The sequence below is a fragment of the Rhipicephalus microplus genome, unplaced genomic scaffold (assembly GCF_043290135.1).
Source record: "Rhipicephalus microplus isolate Deutch F79 unplaced genomic scaffold, USDA_Rmic scaffold_23, whole genome shotgun sequence".
In the NCBI taxonomy this organism is placed as follows: Eukaryota; Metazoa; Arthropoda; class Arachnida; order Ixodida; family Ixodidae; genus Rhipicephalus; species Rhipicephalus microplus.
Window position 1 is genome coordinate 5,541,608 of NW_027464596.1, and position 20,087 is coordinate 5,561,694.

Sequence of the window (20,087 nt, forward strand, 5' to 3'; positions counted from 1 at the left end):
TGCCTTCTCTGGGAATCCAGTTAGTTACCCTTAACGACCAGCGGTTATCCTGTCTACGTGCTACATGTCCGGCCCATGTACATTTCTTCTTCTTGATTTCAGCTATGATATCCTTAACCCCCGTTTGTTCCCTAATCCACTCTGCTCTCTTCTTGTCTCTTAAGGTTACGCCTACCATTTTCTTTCCATTGCTCGCTGCGTCGTCCTCAATATAAGCTGAACCCTCTTTGTAAGTCTCCAGGTTTCTGCTCCGTAGCTAAGTACCGGCAAGATACAGCTGTTATATATCTTCCTTTTGAGGGAAAGTGGCAATCTACCAGTCATAATTTGAGATTGCTTGCCAAATGTGCTCCACCCCATTCTTATTCTTCTAGTTACTTCAATCTCGTGGTTCGGCTCCGCGGTTATTACCTGCCCTAAGTAGACATAGTCTTTTACAACTTGAAGTGCACTATTACCCATCTCGAAGCACTGCTCTTTTCCGAGGTTGTGGTACATTACTTTTCTATTTTGCAGATTCATTTTAAGACCCACCTTTCTGCTCTCCTTGTCTAACTCCGTAATCATCAGTTGCAATTTGTCTCCTGAGTTACTCAGCAATGCAATGTCATCGGCGAAGCGCAGGTTATTAAGGTGCTCTCCCTTAACTCTTATCCCTAACCGTTCCCATTCTAGGCTTCTGAAAACCTCCTGTAAGCACGCGGTAAATAGCGTTGGCGAGATTGTGTCCCCATGATTTACACCCTTCTTGATTATATTCTGTCGCTTTCTTTATGAAGCACTATGCTAGCAGTTGATCCCTTGTAGATTTTCTCCAGGATGTTTATATATACTTCATTGACGCCCTGATTCTGCAGTGCCTGCATGACTGCTGATATTTCTACCGAATGAAACGCCTTCTCGTAATCAATGACGGCTATGTATAGTGATTGGCTGTATTCTGAGCATTTCTCTATTACCTGATTGATAGTATGAATGTGGTCGATTGTTGAGTAGCCTGTTCGAAATCCTGCTTGTTCCTTTGGGTGATTGAATTCTAATGTTTTCTTTACTCTGTTAGCAATTACCTTTGTAAATAGCTTGTATACTACAGAGAGCAAGCTAATCGGCCTGTAATTCTTCAAGTCCTTGTCATCTCCTTTCTTATGTATGGTTCTTTAACGTGCCACCAAATCTGAGAACACGGGCTAACGGCATTCTTGTCTCCATCGAAAATGAAGCCACGGCTGCCGGGATTCGATCCCGTGACCTGCGGGTCAGCAGCCGAGTACCATCCACAAGACCACATCGGTGGGGCCGTGCAGGCGGAGGACACGGGAAGGGGGGGGGGGGTTGATAAAGTTGGCACGCAGCGCAGACAGGAGCCGAACCTGCAACCCTTAACTTAAATGTTCCAGGCTTGGTTTCTGCCCCCGGCATGTTCTTTTCTCATCCACCTTAAGCTCTCCGCATCTGTATTGCAATTATACGACAATACACTTAAAACAGTACAATTAGCGGTCCTTACTTCTGCTTCGGTGCGTTTTCTTTGCGGGAAATTTAGTATTCTTTACACGCTAGTTCAATCGTTCTCTGGGAAGCTAAATACAAAAGAAGTCATGTTAATTTCTGGATGGTAAGACTAGCCATATATTATTTTAGAATGGCGCATGCTTGAGCACCTTGTCTGCATATAATGAGGAGGGCAAAAAAAAAGTGCATGCGCAAAAACAATATATAAGAAGGAAAGCCAACGGCCACGCCATGAGCAGTGTGTTGGCGGGCCACTGCCATTAGATGTGAAATGGATTATCTATAAGCTTTAGGTTTTTGGCCCAGTGGTGTGCATTCTTTCACTTTTTGTTTCCCTGTCACGAAAGTTCGCAGGAATCCTTTCTCACTATGATGGACCAATATTTTCTCACCAAATGCGCGCGCGAAAGAAGGGAAAACCACTGATTGACCTTTTTTATTTCGTTAGGTGGTGTACAGGTTCTGTCCGCAGCGGATTTGGCGTCTTTGATCGATGAACAAGAAGATCTGACATGGTGTTAAGAAGGGATAATTCGATGAGAAATACGGTGTCGGGGCGACTAAGTTAGAAAAAAAAGGCGAAAATTGATCCTGATGGATGAAGTCTATTCCGAGCATGCGCTCTAAGGGGAAGTGACGAAGGTTCGTTCGTTGGAGATGTATAGAAGGGGGCAGAGATGCTATCCAGGAACGCGTGTACATCGGAAGCGGCTTAGAAAGATTAGAGAAGAGAGGTTCAGGGGTAAAACTGAGCTGAATGCTCGCACGAGTGCAGACGGTGCCACCTGCAATAGGGCGTTTACACGGGTCAGATGGTTTCACGAAACCCGAAAGAGCTTCCGATGCCTTGCGGGCCAACGATCACTCAGGGTAGCACCCGCACTGACAGCAACGGAACCTCCCATATTTGCGATGCATTCGTGAGTATAATCGTTATCGAAATGTTCAAACAACGAAACCAGGCGTGGACGGAGGTGACAACTTAGAATGAAAGTTTGGTGTACAGGATTGTAACAGATGGGCTACTTGTAGCTTCGATAGATGGACCGCATGTTTAAGCCTATAGATGATGTGAGTTATTAACCATTGAAAACTAACAAACCAAGCTTGTCAACTAATAATTTTTAAAAACTAACCCACCCAGTTGAGAGAAACAGCATTAAGAACGGTAGCCCCGCCACGGTGGTCTAGTGGCTAAGGTACTCGGCTGCTGACCCGCAGGTCGCGGGTTCGATTCCCGGCTGCGGCGGCTGCATTTCCGATGGAGGCGGAAATGTTGTAGGCCCGTGTACTCAGATTTGGGTGCACGTTAAAGAACCCCAGGTGGTCTAAATTTCCGGAGCCCTCCACTACGGCGTCTCTCATAATCAAATGGTGGTTTTGGGACGTTAAACCCCACAAATCAATCAATTAGCATTAAGAACGGTAGGTTCATTTATCTAAGCGTCGGCAAAACTCACTGAGGTACTTGATGAGCACCTGTGCAATGCTTATTATGCCGCTTCAATCACGAACGTACTCCTTTCATAGCACACGTTGAGCAAAAAATATGCATTACGAACTGTTCAACAAGGATCTCCCAGAGAGATTGATGTAGAGAGCTGCTCGCAAACTCCGTTGCTCTAGTTGATGTATGCAAACGCATACTATCAAAGTATAATGCATGAATGAATGAAATAACGAAAAAAAATGCCGTTCAAGCATTGAAAAGAAAAAAAGCACTGGGATGAAAATATCAGTGATATACGCATACACAGAGAGGCTAACCAGGTAGAACAAGCAATCGATCATTTCCAGCTCATAAATTGCAAATAAAGCGATATAAAAGCTAGTGCACTTTCATTTTGATGGCGTAGTTTGGCGAGATTTAATCGCTGTTAAGTGCATACGCATGCAAGCACCTCTCATCAATTGTGTTGTCTTTTCGCTTGCAGGATGGTTAACGGCAGCCCGTCTAATTTAGGCTGCGCATTAATCGGACTTTTTTATGCTCATTTCTCATTATATCTTGTTCACCACAGTCATCGGTAATGTGCGGTCATCGGTAGTGTACACAGCATATAGTCCCTCAGCAGCAGCATGAACTACTGAGTGCTTTACATATCTGAGTGATAGTCCAGGTCCACATCTGTCAATGCCAGACTGGCCTAGCTTTACCGCGCATTCAACGAGCGCATCAAGTCAGACAAGCGCTGATATAACGCACCATTTCGTACCATCACTTCAACGAAAGTTTGGAAGCAACGTGACATTTACTGAAATCTCGGCCCACGAAGAAAAAACAAACAAACTTGACTCCCGCCCGTGGTGCGCCAATAATACAGGAAAAACTAGCGCGTCGAGGCGACACACCCGTGCGTCAATTGACCATTTGCGGAAAAGCTTCTGCGCATGCGCGGTAACGGCGCAGCTGGCGACCTCTATGGGCGCTTTGGTTTTGGTTGGAAAACACGAGCCGGGCCGGCCGTCACTCGTGCATCTCTGTGCCGTCACTGAACTAAGTCGCCTCGCTTTAGCAGCGTACAGAAATGCCAGCGCACCGTGTGGCCTACGGCTGCACGAATTATTTTACTCAGAAAGGAAGCACGCATTTCTACAGGTTCCCGTCCGCTAGGCTACGTGCCGAAAAGAGAGATGCTTGGGTAGCTGCTGTGAGGAGACAGAATGCCGACGGTTCGCCGTGGGCGCCCAACAAACATTCTCGGATCTGCAGCGCGCATTTCATAACAGGTACGGTAATTTTAAGTGCTTATAACTTGGTTTGTGCAATCAGAAATCACGTTTACTGCAGGACGGCCGTCAAAGTTCAAGAACCATCCTGACTTCGTCCCCAGTGTGTTCACCTACGTGAGAAGTCGCGGCGATGCTGCTGTGCGTCGCCATAGCCGACGATGCGACCGGTAGCCACGACGAACTATGCCGTTGTTACATACACGCCGGACTTCATGGACGGTGCGCACGCCGCTCTCACCAGACCTAGTTCGTCATCAGATGTTTGGAGGTTCAACTTCAAGTGTTTGACGTATCCTTCTTCCTCGAAGGACCAGCCGCGATGAGCCTGGCGAACGGTCGAAGTAGCGGAGTGTAGGTACCGCCACACGTCGTCGTTGCTCAGGCTGCAACGCGAAAAATCCTCGCTCCATCCCGTTTCCACAAACGCAAACGGGATGTTTTCTTCTTCTATCATGTTGTTTCCGTAAGCAACGCACGTTTCCGGCAAAGAAACAACATTAAATCAATAAAACAAGCGCACGCGAGCCGCCGAACGCTGCCTAGCACATGTTAGTTCACGAATGCCTTTCCAACCAAAAGCGCGAGCGCTGCTTCCCTGTTTAGACGGCAGGTGGCGCTCGCTTTTCCGCAATGTTTCAATTACGTCTTTCTCTTTTCGCGCCCCTTTTAGAACCTTTTAAGTGGGAAACAACTCACCTATCGAAAACGTTGAACGGCCTCGGCGGAACAGTGCTCGGCTGAAGGGCGTGAATTCAATACCGGTCGTGGTGGTCGCATTGTCATGGGGGCAAAATGCTAGATGCCTGTGTGCTCTGTGATGTCAGTGTGTGGTGTCAGACACTCGAAATTTCCGGACCTATTCACTATGGTGCCCCTCATAACCATATCGCGTAAAACCATAGATGCAAACTCTCAGATGGACGTACCAAAATCACACGCTGATAAGCAGGGACATCGTGATTGGAAAGCTCCTATGACATAGAAGAATTGCCACTAGTCCTGTTATTAGGGATAGAATCACCAGGCTGATTTTAAGGGCTGACGTACCCCCCCTATCTCCCCCCAAGCTGCTCCACGAAAGAGCGGACAGTTTACTTTCGGTCTTTTGGCTATCAGGGACTTCGCGTATGGACGCATATACGGAACCAGATTTCCGCGCCTCCAGACACTCAGTAACACTCATCCTTCTTCCACTAGCGCATATCTTCACACGGTTCGAGAGGCGAGCAGCTCTCGCGTTGGTAGCATAGACGCGTAACCTGTAACCTAACCTCCTAACTAGCCCTCTTCACTGTGGATGCTACGAAACAAATCGAGCAATGCGGTTTCTACAAAGGAGATCTCTATAATTAGCTAGAGAGCACTTCTCGATAAAGGCCAGCGAGCCACAGAGGCCTGTGAACTTGCAGAATGAAGGACTTACCCACCAAAAAAAAAAAGAACGCATAAGGAAGATCGTTTTTACATTAGTAATTAAGCGCTGATAGTAATTAAACACTAATGGCGGGGCAGCAAATCCACGACATCGGGCTCATGTATGCTATGCCATAGGCATGTGGTTCTGAAATGGGGGCCCTTTACGCCGTTTTTGGGGCACACGATACGTGACAGCGGCCCTTTCTGATATTTACCATGTTTGTTTGCAATGCAAATTGGCACGACGGAGGAGCTGACGTACGCTCCCCTTCGTAGTGTAATGGCTTTAGATCTTTTATTGCAGTTCTCAACGGACATATATGCACGCCAGCGTACTTTTTCAAGGCTATTTTACTTGAAAAGCAAACGTAAGTAAAAGCACATTGAACCCAGCTGAAGGGCGCACCCCTTATCGAGATCGATGAGATCATTGCTTCGATCCTTTGCCTTGACCGTTCTTTGCCCAAGAGAAACGGAAGGCGCCTGGATCACACTGCATGTTGCGTTAATGATTGGTTTGCGCACGGCGGGATGTTTGGCAGGGGGGGCGGCACCCCTTATTCAACTAAGAATTGGGAGGCCCAAAGTCCACCCCTACATTGGTTTATTACGGCGAGGGAGGGGGTGATTTGCGATGAGCTTTCACCACCCTGCGCACGCATATGACGATAGTTTTATGACCGACACATTTATATTCCGCTCGGTTCAAGGGGTATCACTTCTACCGGTTTACAAAGGGTCTCTAGAAGAATCTATGGCTTAAAATATCTGCAATAGGCACTAAGTGACGGGTGCACCACAGCGCTGCAATGTGTGACAGATCTATTCTAGTTCCATTGGCGGCAGTTGAGCCACAGTTAGCGTATGAAACCTACACCGCTTCCTGTTTCAACGTGTGGCGACGCCCGCACACGCGACTAGCTGTTTACGTCGCACTCTTTTCAACATTTTGCGTCACGCTGCTAAGCTGCATCCGCCACGACCGTTTGCAGCAGCATGCGCAAGAACGCAAGCCGAGTAGCAAGTGAAGTTTCAGTTTGCTTCGCGACACTACGTTTTATTGCGGAGATCACGACACCACACCGTCAAAAAAAAAACGAAGAAGAGGAAGGAAAAAAAATCTGCGATTGATGCTATCATTGTCTACAAGTTAATATTATCGTGCGGGAAGTACTGTATAGGGCAGACCGAGTGGCGTCTTAATGATAGACTACGGGAACACGACTACAACGGAATAAACTTTCACCGGGAGGGTTCCTATAGCAGCGCACTTCAAAGGTTGTGGGTGCTCCCCTGATCTATACGGCTGGATTGTTATTGCCCCGTCTCGGAATCGGCTGTCACGCAAAATTAAAGAAGCTAAAGCTATAGCAGATTTGCGACACTTGTGTGTGAGTTCGCCACCAATTGCCCTGACGGATAAAGATATGGCACGTCTTGGAATGAGACAACGTCAAAGCTGAGTTGTGTTTTTACGCACGTATAAGAGGGATGCCAAGGGCATGAAATAAACCGTTGGAAGTTTAGTGCCTACCTTTATTGACGCCTGTGTCGTCATTATCGTTATTTTTTATGTGTACCTCGTTAATACAAGCTAATGTTCAATATTTATTTTCCCTTGTGCAAGCTTTTTTGACTGCGGCACAAGCTAAGCGTGTACCTTACGAATAAAGGATCAAGCGATAGCAACCGACAACACTGGGCCCTAACGTAACGCGAGCGTTGAACGCTAGACAGCCTACCAAGAATTCGGAAGCTGACGGGCGCTTGTAATGTGATATGCCGCTGTTTTAGTTTTTCTCTGCGGTGTTGGAATGAATCATGAGGCACGTGCGAGGCGAACACAATCCGCAACGCAAGGCCGAGTGAGCTTCTACCAGCTAGCATTTGATTTGAAAATGCTAGCAAATTGAGCAACAGAAAACCTTTACTTTTCAGGATGCATGTAAAGCTTAAATTTTGCCATTAGCTGTATTTGCGATAACACGAAGCAAGGAGTACAATTGTTTCCATACGGCAGACTGCGAAAGGCTTAGGCATTATGCATTAAAAAAAAATCTTCAGCAAGGTTTGTGCACTCCAGCCGACGTTTCAACATGTAAGCTTGTCTTCATCAAGGCTGGAACTAATTTTCTCCGCGCAAATAAAATATGTTCCAGCCTTGATGAAGATAAGCTTAGATGTTGAAACGTCTGCTGGAGCTCTAAGCGCCGGCATAAGGTTTTTTTCATCGCAAGGTTTCATCTTCCCCTAATTTTCGTTCTTTGCGTCATGGGTCATTTCGAGACTGGGGAAGGTGAGAAAAAAAGCGATCTTCTATAGCGCGTGGTGCACATAGGGTGAATGCTTTGTAAGATAATTACGATGACCATTCGCTAAGGCAGCTCGTTTACGAAGCAGCTGCCATGCGTATATACCATTCAAGGGGGCTTTTGGTCGATGAACAGCGTAATGGTGACGCCGTTAGATTGTGGTACATTGTAGACACGGACGGCCCCTCTAAATGTGAGCCAACAGCCTATACAAACGCCTTTCGGTCTTTCACCGCATTATACTGCGTGGTGCAGTGAAAACTCGCTCACGAAGCTTGGGTAGCAATTCACCGCTGCCCAAACACAACGCGATCCGTTCCCAAGTTGGCTGATTAGTTAGCCACGTGGAATGCAGGCAGTAAGTTAACTGAACTCCGCTAGTGAATAGTGAGCTACCAAATCGGCTGCTAGATGGCGTGCTTCTATCCCCGACAGTGTTTTACCTAGACGTACATTTATGTGCGCCTTTAAATTGTTTTCATCTGTGTAAGAAGTGAATGATGAGCGACATCATTTTAAAGAAAATTCATACGTCATAAATTGGCACAAACCACAGTTTTATAATACAAACAATTTGCTCGAATTCAACAACGAAGAGTGAAATAACGAGTTTTTTTAATTGTTAACACAAATGCCATTACAGATGTGGCGATGCATTTCCACCTCAACATTAAGTTTTTCAATAAGGGTGTGTACGTAGCTTTGCTTGAGGAAGTTTACAAAAGTTACGTCATCTACAACGTAGTCAACATGAAATGATATGGGGTTTACAATATGAAGTTTACCATGTTCACATACGGTGAATGTGAATATAAACTTTCCTACTCATAAGACGTCTGCAAAGCTTACGTATTTTGCAATATGGAGTTGACGTAGTTTATCATGTAGTTTACGTACGAAGTTTACATACGATGAGCATGAGTATGTAAATTACAAATATTAAGTAGTTTACAACCAAGTTTAGAAAGTGCAGTTCGTGCACAAATTCTATAGGAACTTTAAAATCACACAACTTTCATTAAAGAAAGATTTATTGTCCAAAACAAAGCACGCTGTGCTTTTTTTTTTCGGTGGCTGGTGGTGATGCTTTCGCTGCCACTAAAAACGGGCTCTGCGCGAAGCAGCGTCTAATTTCTTGACCATATTGCAAAGAGTGCACATCAGTGGATGCCACCTATCAGAAGTAATCCTGTACAAGTCAACCTCGTGCTTTATTATCATCAAAAGTATCACGCTTAGCAACTCTGTTCTCCGCAGAAGTTCTTAATGAAAGGAAATACGCTATGCAGCTGATCGTCACTTCAGCAAAAATGTTCTTCCAACACGCTGCTCAGTTATTACACAGCATAGATTTCGTGAAGTGTTCGGCCATTCGTTTGCATTGACAACAATCATCGGGGGCGTCTAAAGAAAGTATTTTCCATCCTTTATATTTACTTAATTCGTTATGCGACCAACTACCAGTAATTTTGTTGCAACTATTATTACTAGTGGTACTATTCTTTTGATACTACTACTGCTACCATTGCTACTATACTGATACTGCTAATACCACTACTCCTACGACTATTATTAGGCTCAACATATAACTATTTCAATTAAGGCAATTTTTAACGGTGTCAGTTATAAGACAAGCTGAATCGCGTGGCGATACAATCATCCCATACTGTCTTTTGCTCTCTGACTAATATAACTTCCAATGCCTTGTTTCAAAACTACGAAATACCTGTCTTATCGCGTCGTATTAAAAATATTGCTTCTAAAATTTATACGCCGGTGTAATCTTTCTGGGCCTCTACGCGCAGCACTGTGCTTATCCTATCAGAATTCAACAAGGACGCTTGAATCTTAAAAACATGAAGTACGTGACTAGGGTTTCATTGAGCCTTCTTTCGCCAAGGCGCAGCGATCGACATAGACCTTATCACGAACATTGGCGATGTCAAGGGTGCTTTATAATAGCCTTCCCTCGCACCCTTTTTTTGTTTCCAGCGTGCATGAAAGCTTGCTACAACTAAATTTCTTCTTGTGGCGAAAGCTCTATAGCAATTTTCTTCTTTCTTCCTTCTTTTTTTATTATTTTTACAAGTACCCCGCAAGGAAGTGAAGCAAAAACTTCATCATAAGTGCTTTTTTTTTTTTGCTTTCGTATGCAAGTTTTCAGAGTTGTATAATATGTGGGGTTTAACGTCCCAAAACCGCCATATGATTATGAGAGACGCCGTAGTGAAAGGCTCCGGAAATTTCGATCACTTGGGGGTTCTTTAACGTGCACCAAAATCTGAGCACACGGGCCTTCAACATTTCCGCCTCCATCGGAAATGCAGCCGTCCCAGGCGCGAGATACGGTCGTGCGACCTACGGGTCAGCAGCCGAGTACCTTAGCTACTAGACCACCACGCTGGGGCGTTTTCAGAGTTGCCATTGACGGCTGCTTTGCGCCAAATCCACTACTTTACGGCTTCATGTGGCGACATGAATATCAGCTTGGCGCAAAGGCTATTGCTGGCTACTCTTGACTGCAGTTTTGGCGCATTAGGTGGTATTTTTTGCATTATTTGCAAATCAAGTATACGCTATCTCCACGGCTTTCTGTCATAACAGCCATTCCCGCACGGGTCTTCCCCCACCAGCAAGCTGGTGCACATCGAGGCACTCCAAGTGCCCACAAAACGCACGTGGCGCCTGCATATACGAAGTGCATGGTGAAGCTACGAGCATGATCTTAGTTCTGTCACGATACTCCTCGACAACTCATCTTAGCATTGTAAAGAGAGAAGGCAATGGAGGCGTAGTTTTCGCTCATTCCTTTTGCTGCGCAAGTAGAGGGGCAGCCTGCGACTGCTTGAGATATCGCTCGCTTGCACTGTTTAATTATTGAGAAAATCAAATATAAAAACTGTAAATGGGAAAAACTTTTGGTGACTCAGTGTACAGTTTAGCGCCCTATTACGCCTACATTTTTCTTCGAGAACTAAACAACGCGTTCTTGGTTGTACACTTAGCCACTAAACGTCATGGACGCTACGTTTACTGTGCTAAAACCGGGCGTATACAGAAAAGGTGGTGCTGCCTTATTAAATGCAGTCAAAAAGAAGGTATTCCTGTAAAGTGAACAGCTACTGTATTTTACCCCCATCTTACTGCAACTGTTCGATTCTCATAATGAATACAGCATCATATTTCAGGAACGCAAACTTACAAAAAATTATGCGTAAACCAAAGGGCTCTTTTTCCGCGCCGTAGCAGGCGTGCGCTTCGGTTCCGTAGCTTCCCCAGTGCTGCAAAAAAAAAAAAAAAAGTTGTCGCCGAGTATAGCACGCTGCTAATGCTATCGGCCACCTATACTGATGCTCCATGCAAGCTTCTAATTCTGATTTGCAGTGCGTGTACTCCAGACATAATAACTCCAGACAAATTAGATCCAGACATAATGAAGCCAAGCGGTTCATGTTCAAGGGTAATGGCAATCTCAAGGTGTAATGACGTTATGCAAGCTCTAATAATCGAGTTTGATCTGCGGCTTCAGGGAAAAAGCTGCGCCTGCGTTTATTCTCTGCGCTCAATTGATTGATGGCCTGTTGATAAATAAATCTGGATCTGACAAGAATCAATCTATTCTACATCAACTCTTTTCGTGGAGCACTCAAACTAACATGATCTATTGTTTTATACGCAAATTATATGTGGCTAAGAAACCAGCCTGGCGGGGAAATTGCGTTCCTATTTCTGTGGCCCCCATCATTCAAAACAATATTATTTATTCTTGATTGATTGATAAGCGGGGTTTAACGTACAAGAATCATCATATGATTATGAGAGACGCAGTCGTGGAGGGCACCGGTAATTTCGACCCCCTGAGGTTCTTTAACATGCACCCAAATCTGAGCACATGGGCCTAAAACATTTCCGCCTCCATCGAAAATGCAGCCGATTATTTTTTCTTCAATATTAAAAATTATTCTGATAAAACACGTATTTCTATTCAATTTGGCTACAACATCAGCGGCAGTATGAAATGACATGGTTACTTTAGCTGCGTTTAGCTTCACCTCTGGGTACTTTTCAAACCCGCCCAATGGAAAACGCAGCAATTTTTGGACAATGTAAGAACAAAAACAGACAGTAAGTGTGCACAGGAATACTTCAAGCACCTTCGATGATGCGTGAGGAAGCCGATACTGACAAGGACGAACTTAATTTGAGTGATCAAAATGGACATTTGTTGCAGAGCCAGCTGCATGTTTTAGGGGGACGTCCTAAGTAAAAAAAACCTTGAGCTCAATTCGCTGAAAAATTTTGGAGTCCATCAATTTGAAGATTTTGTGAGTGAACCAAAATTTTATAGCTTGAAGATGGGTCAGCTTAAATGTTTGGGAATGTAGTACCTTCCGAATACGGAGGTTGCTCACAGTAAAGATCCGGGAATGCTTAAACATAAAAAATTTTGAAATGGGCTAATATTGTAATGTTGGAGGCGCAAGGACAGCCTATTTATGAATACTAAACCTTGAAAATTTCAGTGTGAACTAAAGTTAGTCAATAAATATTATAATATAATAGTGTAAAACCAATACCTGCGGTGCACTAGAATAAAAAAAAAAGATGCCATGAACTCTTAGCGGCTCCGTTGATTGGTTACAATATGTTTGTATCCAATAAAAAAGTGAACAGGTTCACTTAAAAAAAAAAGTACAGCCAAGAAAAGGGTGAAGAATCATCTATAACAAGGCTATTCACAATTTGTTTTTCGATGGAAGGGGATAAATTGAAGTTGCCGCTAACCAGCACATTCGAGTACTGTGAATTTTCACGACAACGTGTATACACGACCACAAAATAATGAGATCCGTGAGTCACGTACTTGTGTCATTGTTATTTGCTGCATCCTTTCAGGAGTTACTTTATGCCGTGGCTGCGGATCCCAGCACTTTCCTTTTGAAACTGCAGCTACGACCCTCATTCGCACAGCAAGGAGAAGTGCACACTCACGTATCACTGCCTTTCGCTTAACCTTTCTGTTCGACGCGGAGCACTTGTTAAGACGCTCATCTGCTGAGCCGAAGATCGCGGTTGATCCTGGCCTCAGAGACGCTTGTGCGTTGCGATGTAGGCTCACGTTAAAGAACACCAGATAGATGGTCGAAGTTCCCGGAGCCCATATGTACGGCGTCTCTTATATTGTGGTTTTGAGACGGGAAACGTTATTATTAATGATACTACTGTTATTATAATAATAAGTAGTAGTAGTAGTAGTAGTAGTAGTAGTTAACCATCCCTTTGGGAAGCAGCGAATTCTCGTGAAAACATCAGTCACTGCACCAATCGTTCAGAGTTATTTTATTCCATTACAAGATCACACGTTTTCTTTAAGCGCGGCCAATCGTAACGCAAGGTTTGTAGTAGTCTGCTGTTCTCGAAGTATCCGAGCCCGCTATATAGAAATTCACGTTTACTAACCGACTCCTTGCCCACTACCGCTGGTCGACGTGTAAATATAGCTAATGGCATCTATAACATAAGCGGTAAGAAAGACTTTTCATTAGCGTTCCGCTTTTAGCAATATCGATTCATCCCTCGTCAGAACAAAGCGTGCGCTGGACGAAACGACAACTTCAGAGTCCTCAGAAAGTTCACCCATTGCCCCATTACTGCGGCAAATATCGTAGGTGCTTGTCCTAAACCTTCATGAAGCGCTCTATAGGACTTCTTTGAAACCAAAGAACCTAAAACAACACTGTAGAAATCATTGGTGCCCTCATCCTGCTTGCAACTTTTTTCTTTTTGTTTATTGATTGACTATTCTACGTACCACTTGCTACATAAGCAATGGGACAACGACCTGTTTCTCTTCCATGGATTTGTTTATACAATATATAGATGTATCGTCGGTATATTGCGTATATCTATTGTATATATCTAGTACATTTGTGTCTATCTGTCACACCTGTCCCGTTAATTAGGGAGGCGATCGCCGGGCTAATTCCATGAGCCGAAGTATCGGCCCCCCGAACCGCACCACGAAAGCGTGGACAATTTAGAAGTGGTCCTTATTGGTGCGCCAGCGGACGCCGGCTGTGGCCCAAAGAACAAGACAGAGCCGAGAGTTGATAAACAAACAAAATTATATTCTCATTAACGGCAGATCAAAAACAATACACACGTATGCACACTCCACAATAGTTACATACAAGACGTCACCAAACAGACAATGTACTACACAGTACAATCAACCACACTTGAAACAACGGACACAGACAACGATACGCACTACAATGCAGTCGCATGCATTGAACAACCAAGACACTTAAAGACTAAAGAGATATAAAGCCTATTCAGTCCAAAGTCCTTGGAACAAAAGTCTGAATGATACTCTTCCGAGAATCACTCACTCAAAGTCCAGCGTTGTTGTCGTTCCGCGCCCTCGAAGTTTCTCTTCCAGGAAACCTCGCCGGAGTTTCTCTTCCAGGAAAACTCCCGTCTTCAATTGGCCACTCTTCAAACTTCAACTTCTTCGCCGGAAAACGTCGGCTTCACACACGCAGCGGTTGCCACGGGTCTTCGCTCGATAGCGGTAAACACACACACTCTTGCCTGTAGCTCGAGCCGTCCCTACGGACCACAAACTTCGCCGACTACACGGCGGACTCTCTACGCACTCTGGCGCTCACTTCCGTCTCCTCCTGTTCTGTCACTACGGGCAGAACCTTCGCCGACTCCACGGCGGAATTCCTACGCGCTCTGGCGTTAACTTCCGTCACCTCCTGTTCTGTCACTACGGGCAGAACCTTCGCCGACTACACGGCGGAATTCCTACGCGCTCTGGCGTTAACTTCCGTCACCTCCTGTTCTGTCACTACGGGCAGAACCTTCGCCGACTACACGGCGGAATTCCTACGCGCTCTGGCGTTAACTTCCGTCACCTCCTGATTTCTCGTCTCGGCTGCTCGGTTAAATACCTTGCGCGCGACTTTCCAGATGTTTCTCGTCATTTCGTCGGCGCGATACGCAGCGAAGGCTGGGGAGAGGCACGAGACGGTTCGACTGCCCTCTCCCGAGGATGATTCACTCGGTCTGACCCCGCCTCCTTCGTTCGAGAAAAATCGCGGTCTTGCTGGGCCGCCGATGTGGGGTGAGGAGGATCGTCTGCGAAGCCGTGCTTCTGCGGGGAGAGCGCGCGCCCGGGAGCCCTGGATGTTTGCTTTCTTTTTTTTTCTTTTTACCTCGCGGCGTTTCTGCCGCCCGTTGTCGCAAGGATTTGGCGGCGCGCTCTTGTTTAGCGCTCGTTCTGTGACACTGCCCCCCACTTTAAGAATATTATCTCATAATATTCAAAAACCACACAGACGAGCGCGAACAGTCACCACACATTCTCACAGACTGTAACACAATCCGTCGCTCATGACACTTCACATTCACTATATATCACTCAATACAATCGTACATTGTAGTTCAATTCCACAACACATGAAATATAGCCACAGGTACATGCCTACAACACTTCATCACACATTCTAAACAATACACCCGTACAAAGTTCTGTCTATCCAACAATTATACAACACCATACATCACACCATCGCACAGAACACTGACTCACTCGACATACACTTGAGACACAGGATAACAAGAACCTTAACACAACATATGTCACTCAGCCCTGCCAGACACATTCTGATTCCACCTCAGCACCTATCCCGTGTGTTTCGAGCTGCGCTTGCGTCCCTTCTTGCGGTGCTCGCTCGACTTTTTCTTGTTTTTCCACGTTCCCTTTCGGCGAGCCCTTTCCAACGACGATATCTGAGGCGGCGTCTCAGCCATCGTTGTCACTTCCGACACCGTTAACGCGTCATTACATTCGACGGGTCCTGTCTGTTTATTTACCCGCTTGATCATGCCTCTACATTTTTCCCGGCTGGCCAACTCCGTCTCCTTTACACTGTCGGTCGGTTGAGGTCGTGCCGACGTAAGTCCGGTTGCTCGGCCCGTGAACTTATTCGACACGATCGTCTTCTCCTTCGCTGTCTCTTGCGCCGCAGCTTCACCTTGGGCTCTAGTGAGATCCGTCACGGGATGCTCCTCCACTGTATCTCGCGGCCGCTGTGTTGGCGAGGGCTCTATCTTCGGGTCTTCTCCCAAACATTCTGGATCACTTGGCCCTCGCGCCCCGTCGATGTTTCCGATGACAAGGTCATACAGGGGGGTCGTCATGCACAACGCAGTAATCTTCCCGCTGAAGTACGGGGTTTCAACCTCAATTTCTGCTTCGGGAAGCATCCGGACCGTACGGTCAATTAGGCAAACCGGTTTCGTTCTGCCTGTCAACTCTCTTTCCCGTACCAAACTTCTCCTCACGATAACCGTGGAGCTACCGGTGTCTCTTAGAACCGTAATCTTCTTGCCTGCAATCTTTCCAGGAAGCGTTGGCATTCCCTTCGTAACACCGGTTGGCTGCTTTGACATTACAGCCCCCACAATAGGAATTTTCTCCCCATTCTTCAACTCTACGAATCCATCAGTGACGGCATTATTATCAGATTTCGGTGCTGCTTGCACACAGGATACCTGGTGAGTTTGACTCACTCCGTTCCGACATGCATCTGCTTTGTGCCCAGTCTGACCACACTTGAAACATTTTACAACCGTAGGGCTCGTAAAGATCGTTCGACAGTTTTTCGCGCGATGACCCACTCGGTTGCACAGAAAACATCGCGGAATGCTCTCAGGTGCACGCTTCTTTTCTTCGGGAGCCAATTTCTTCGAATCGTCGGGGCACTCCTTCTTTACCTTGGCCAAATTAGTGCCACCTTGCGCTTCCAAGAATTGATCAGCCAATTCAAGCATTCCTTCAAATGACTCCGCCTTCCTCTCTTTCAAATACAGCGACAGGCTTGGGTGGCAACTAGTAAGAAATTGTTCTTTAATTAGCAGCTCTCTAAGCTCATCGTACTCCTGTGCTGTCCCTGAAAGTTCAATCCATCTGTCGAAATAGTGGCAAAGTCGGGCGGCATACTGCGTAGCCGTCTCACCATCAGCTGGCTTTCCTGTCCGAAATCTGTCCCGGAATCCTTCCACGGTAAATCTAAATCGCTTCAGCAAAGCAGCTTTCACTTTTGCATAGTTGGCTGCATCGGTCGGCGTCAGCCTACCGTACACACTGAGCGCTTCACCACTCAAGCAGGTACTTAAAGCAGTTGCCCATTGATGTTCCGGCCAATTCTGGCTCTTCGCAATCGTCTCAAATCTGTGGAGGTACGCGTCTAGGTCGTCCTTCCTTTCATCAAACGCTACGAGCAGCTTGCTTGGGTTCAAGCGGAAGCCGTGATCTTCCCGTTCGCTGCTTTCAACTCTAGCTTGGACGGGAGCTTCGCTTCGCTGTTGCAAACGGAGCCGCTCGAGTTCCATCTCGTGCTGCCGCTGCCGCTCCCTTTCCTCTCTTTCTTCTTTCAGCTGTCGCTCCTTTGCCTCTCTTTCTTCCTTCAGCTGTCGCTCCCTCGCTTCTCTTTCTTCTCTCGCCCTTTCGGCTGCCAACTTCTCTCTCTCCAACTCAGCTTCTTTTTCCGCTTTGGCTCTTTCGACCGCCAACCTCTCTTTTTCCAGCTCGGCTGCTTTTTCTTCTTTTTCCCTCTGGGTGACCCACTTCCGTAGTTCGGCGCCAGAAAGACCCATCTTTTCACCAAGAGCAACTAACTTTTCGAGATCCATGGTGTCTCGCAAATAAAACCTTGCCGCGTGCAAAAAGTATCTGCCTAGATCAGTCTATCGGAGCACTCCCCTGCACTCGTTAACGAGAACACTGAACAACCCACAAAATCGTTCCGATAGCACTATCAACAACTCGAGGCTCTTTCTCACTACTTTGGACACACTGTGCACCAAAAGGTCCTATGTCGCGGACGCCAGATTAATTGTCACACCTGTCCCGTTAATTAGGGAGGCGATCGCCGGGCTAATTCCAAGAGCCGAAGTATCGGCCCCCCGAACCGCACCACGAAAGCGTGGACAATTTAGAAGTGGTCCTTATTGGTGCGCCAGCGGACGCCGGCTGTGGCCCAAAGAACAAGACAGAGCCGAGAGTTGATAAACAAACAAAATTATATTCTCATTAACGGCAGATCAAAAACAATACACACGTATGCACACTCCACAATAGTTACATACAAGACGTCACCAAACAGACAATGTACTACACAGTACAATCAACCACACTTGAAACAACGGACACAGACAACGATACGCACTACAATGCAGTCGCATGCATTGAACAACCAAGACACTTAAAGACTAAAGAGATATAAAACCTATTCAGTCCAAAGTCCTTGGAACAAAAGTCTCAATGATACTCTTCCGAGAATCACTCACTCAAAGTCCAGCGTTGTTGTCGTTCCGCGCCTTCGAAGTTTCTCTTCCAGGAAACCTCGCCGGAGTTTCTCTTCCAGGAAAACTCCCGTCTTCAATTGGCCACTCTTCAAACTTCAACTTCTTCGCCGGAAAACGTCGGCTTCACACACGCAGCGGTTGCCACGGGTCTTCGCTCGATAGCGGTAAACACACACACTCTTGCCTGTAGCTCGAGCCGTCCCTACGGACCACAAACTTCGCCGACTACACGGCGGACTCTCTACGCACTCTGGCGCTCACTTCCGTCTCCTCCTGTTCTGTCACTACGGGCAGAACCTTCGCCGACTCCACGGCGGAATTCCTACGCGCTCTGGCGTTAACTTCCGTCACCTCCTGTTCTGTCACTACGGGCACAACCTTCGCCGACTACACGGCGGAATTCCTACGCGCTCTGGCGTTAACTTCCGTCACCTCCTGTTCTGTCACTACGGGCAGAACCTTCGCCGACTCCACGGCGGAATTCCTACGCGCTCTGGCGTTAACTTCCGTCACCTCCTGTTCTGTCACTACGGGCAGAACCTTCGCCGACTACACGGCGGAATTCCTACGCGCTCTGGCGTTAACTTCCGTCACCTCCTGTTCTGTCACTACGGGCAGAACCTTCGCCGACTACACGGCGGAATTCCTACGCGCTCTGGCGTTAACTTCCGTCACCTCCTGATTTCTCGTCTCGGCTGCTCGGTTAAATACCTTGCGCGCGACTTTCCAGATGTTTCTCGTCATTTCGTCGGCGCGATACGCAGCGAAGGCTGGGGAGAGGCACGAGACGGTTCGACTGCCCTCTCCCGAGGATGATTCACTCGGTCTGACCCCGCCTCCTTCGTTCGAGAAAAATCGCGGTCTTGCTGGGCCGCCGATGTGGGGTGAGGAGGATCGTCTGCGAAGCCGTGCTTCTGCGGGGAGAGCGCGCGCCCGGGAGCCCTGGATGTTTGCTTTCTTTTTTTTTTCTTTTTACCTCGCGGCGTTTCTGCCGCCCGTTGTCGCAAGGATTTGGCGGCGCGCTCTTGTTTAGCGCTCGTTCTGTGACACTATCCTACTTCCCCCCTCCCACTACATTGGTCCGCTATCATCAGAATCGGTGAAAGCTTTCACGTGTGCGTGTATTCCCTTCTACTGCAGCAAAAAGTTATCGTACTGTCTGGTTTTTGCATAACATATGGCAGCGCACACCAGGTTACAGAAAGAACACACCTACAAAGAGCATCACTGTCGCTGAGCTTTAACTCCGAGTCGAAGTTCAGCGCTTTTGTCGTTCTTTTCTGTGTGTTTTCTTTGTGTAACCTGGTGCCATATGCTGCAATGTCTATATCCCGCCAATATGTTTTAGGTATGTTTATTATTCCCGGCACGCTCAAACATGAATTTATCGCAGCGAGGATCAGTTTATAAGCGACAATCGCTACAGCACACACCGTCTTCGTTCGCTCACTCGCTCACACACTCACTCACTCACTCACTCACTCACTCAATTTTTATTATGCATCCGCCTTTCGGATGTACCATAACACGCTCGCGCGCAATACAAAGCAGGCCCAATACGACGACACTTTCTACGCTACAAACGATTTCACGTAAATAGGAAAAGCCACTAACCACGAGAGAGCATGTCCTATGCAGTAGTAAAACACAGCTATACACCATATACATTACTTACCGTTGGTGGTATGCCGATCTCGGAGGGAACAGTTTTTCCAGCGAAAAGGCGCGAAGGAA

At 46.6% G+C, this 20,087-nt stretch overlaps 1 protein-coding gene and 2 long non-coding RNA genes across 4 annotated transcripts in view; 1 reads left to right on the plus strand and 2 right to left on the minus strand.

The window, feature by feature from the left end:
- LOC142786363 (uncharacterized) overlaps positions 1 to 20,087 on the minus strand; it is a 230,395-nt gene that overhangs the window by 161,334 nt on the left and 48,974 nt on the right. The gene's annotated exons all lie outside the window — the stretch shown is intronic.
- On the plus strand, positions 3,944 to 4,884 carry LOC142786365 (uncharacterized). The gene is made up of 2 exons (XR_012889024.1): positions 3,944 to 4,242; positions 4,304 to 4,884. It is a non-coding gene; the product is annotated as an uncharacterized LOC142786365 (long non-coding RNA).
- Positions 14,081 to 19,389, minus strand: LOC142786366 (uncharacterized). The gene is made up of 2 exons (XR_012889025.1): positions 19,029 to 19,389; positions 14,081 to 18,623 (listed from the first exon to the last, which is right to left on the minus strand). It is a non-coding gene; the product is annotated as an uncharacterized LOC142786366 (long non-coding RNA).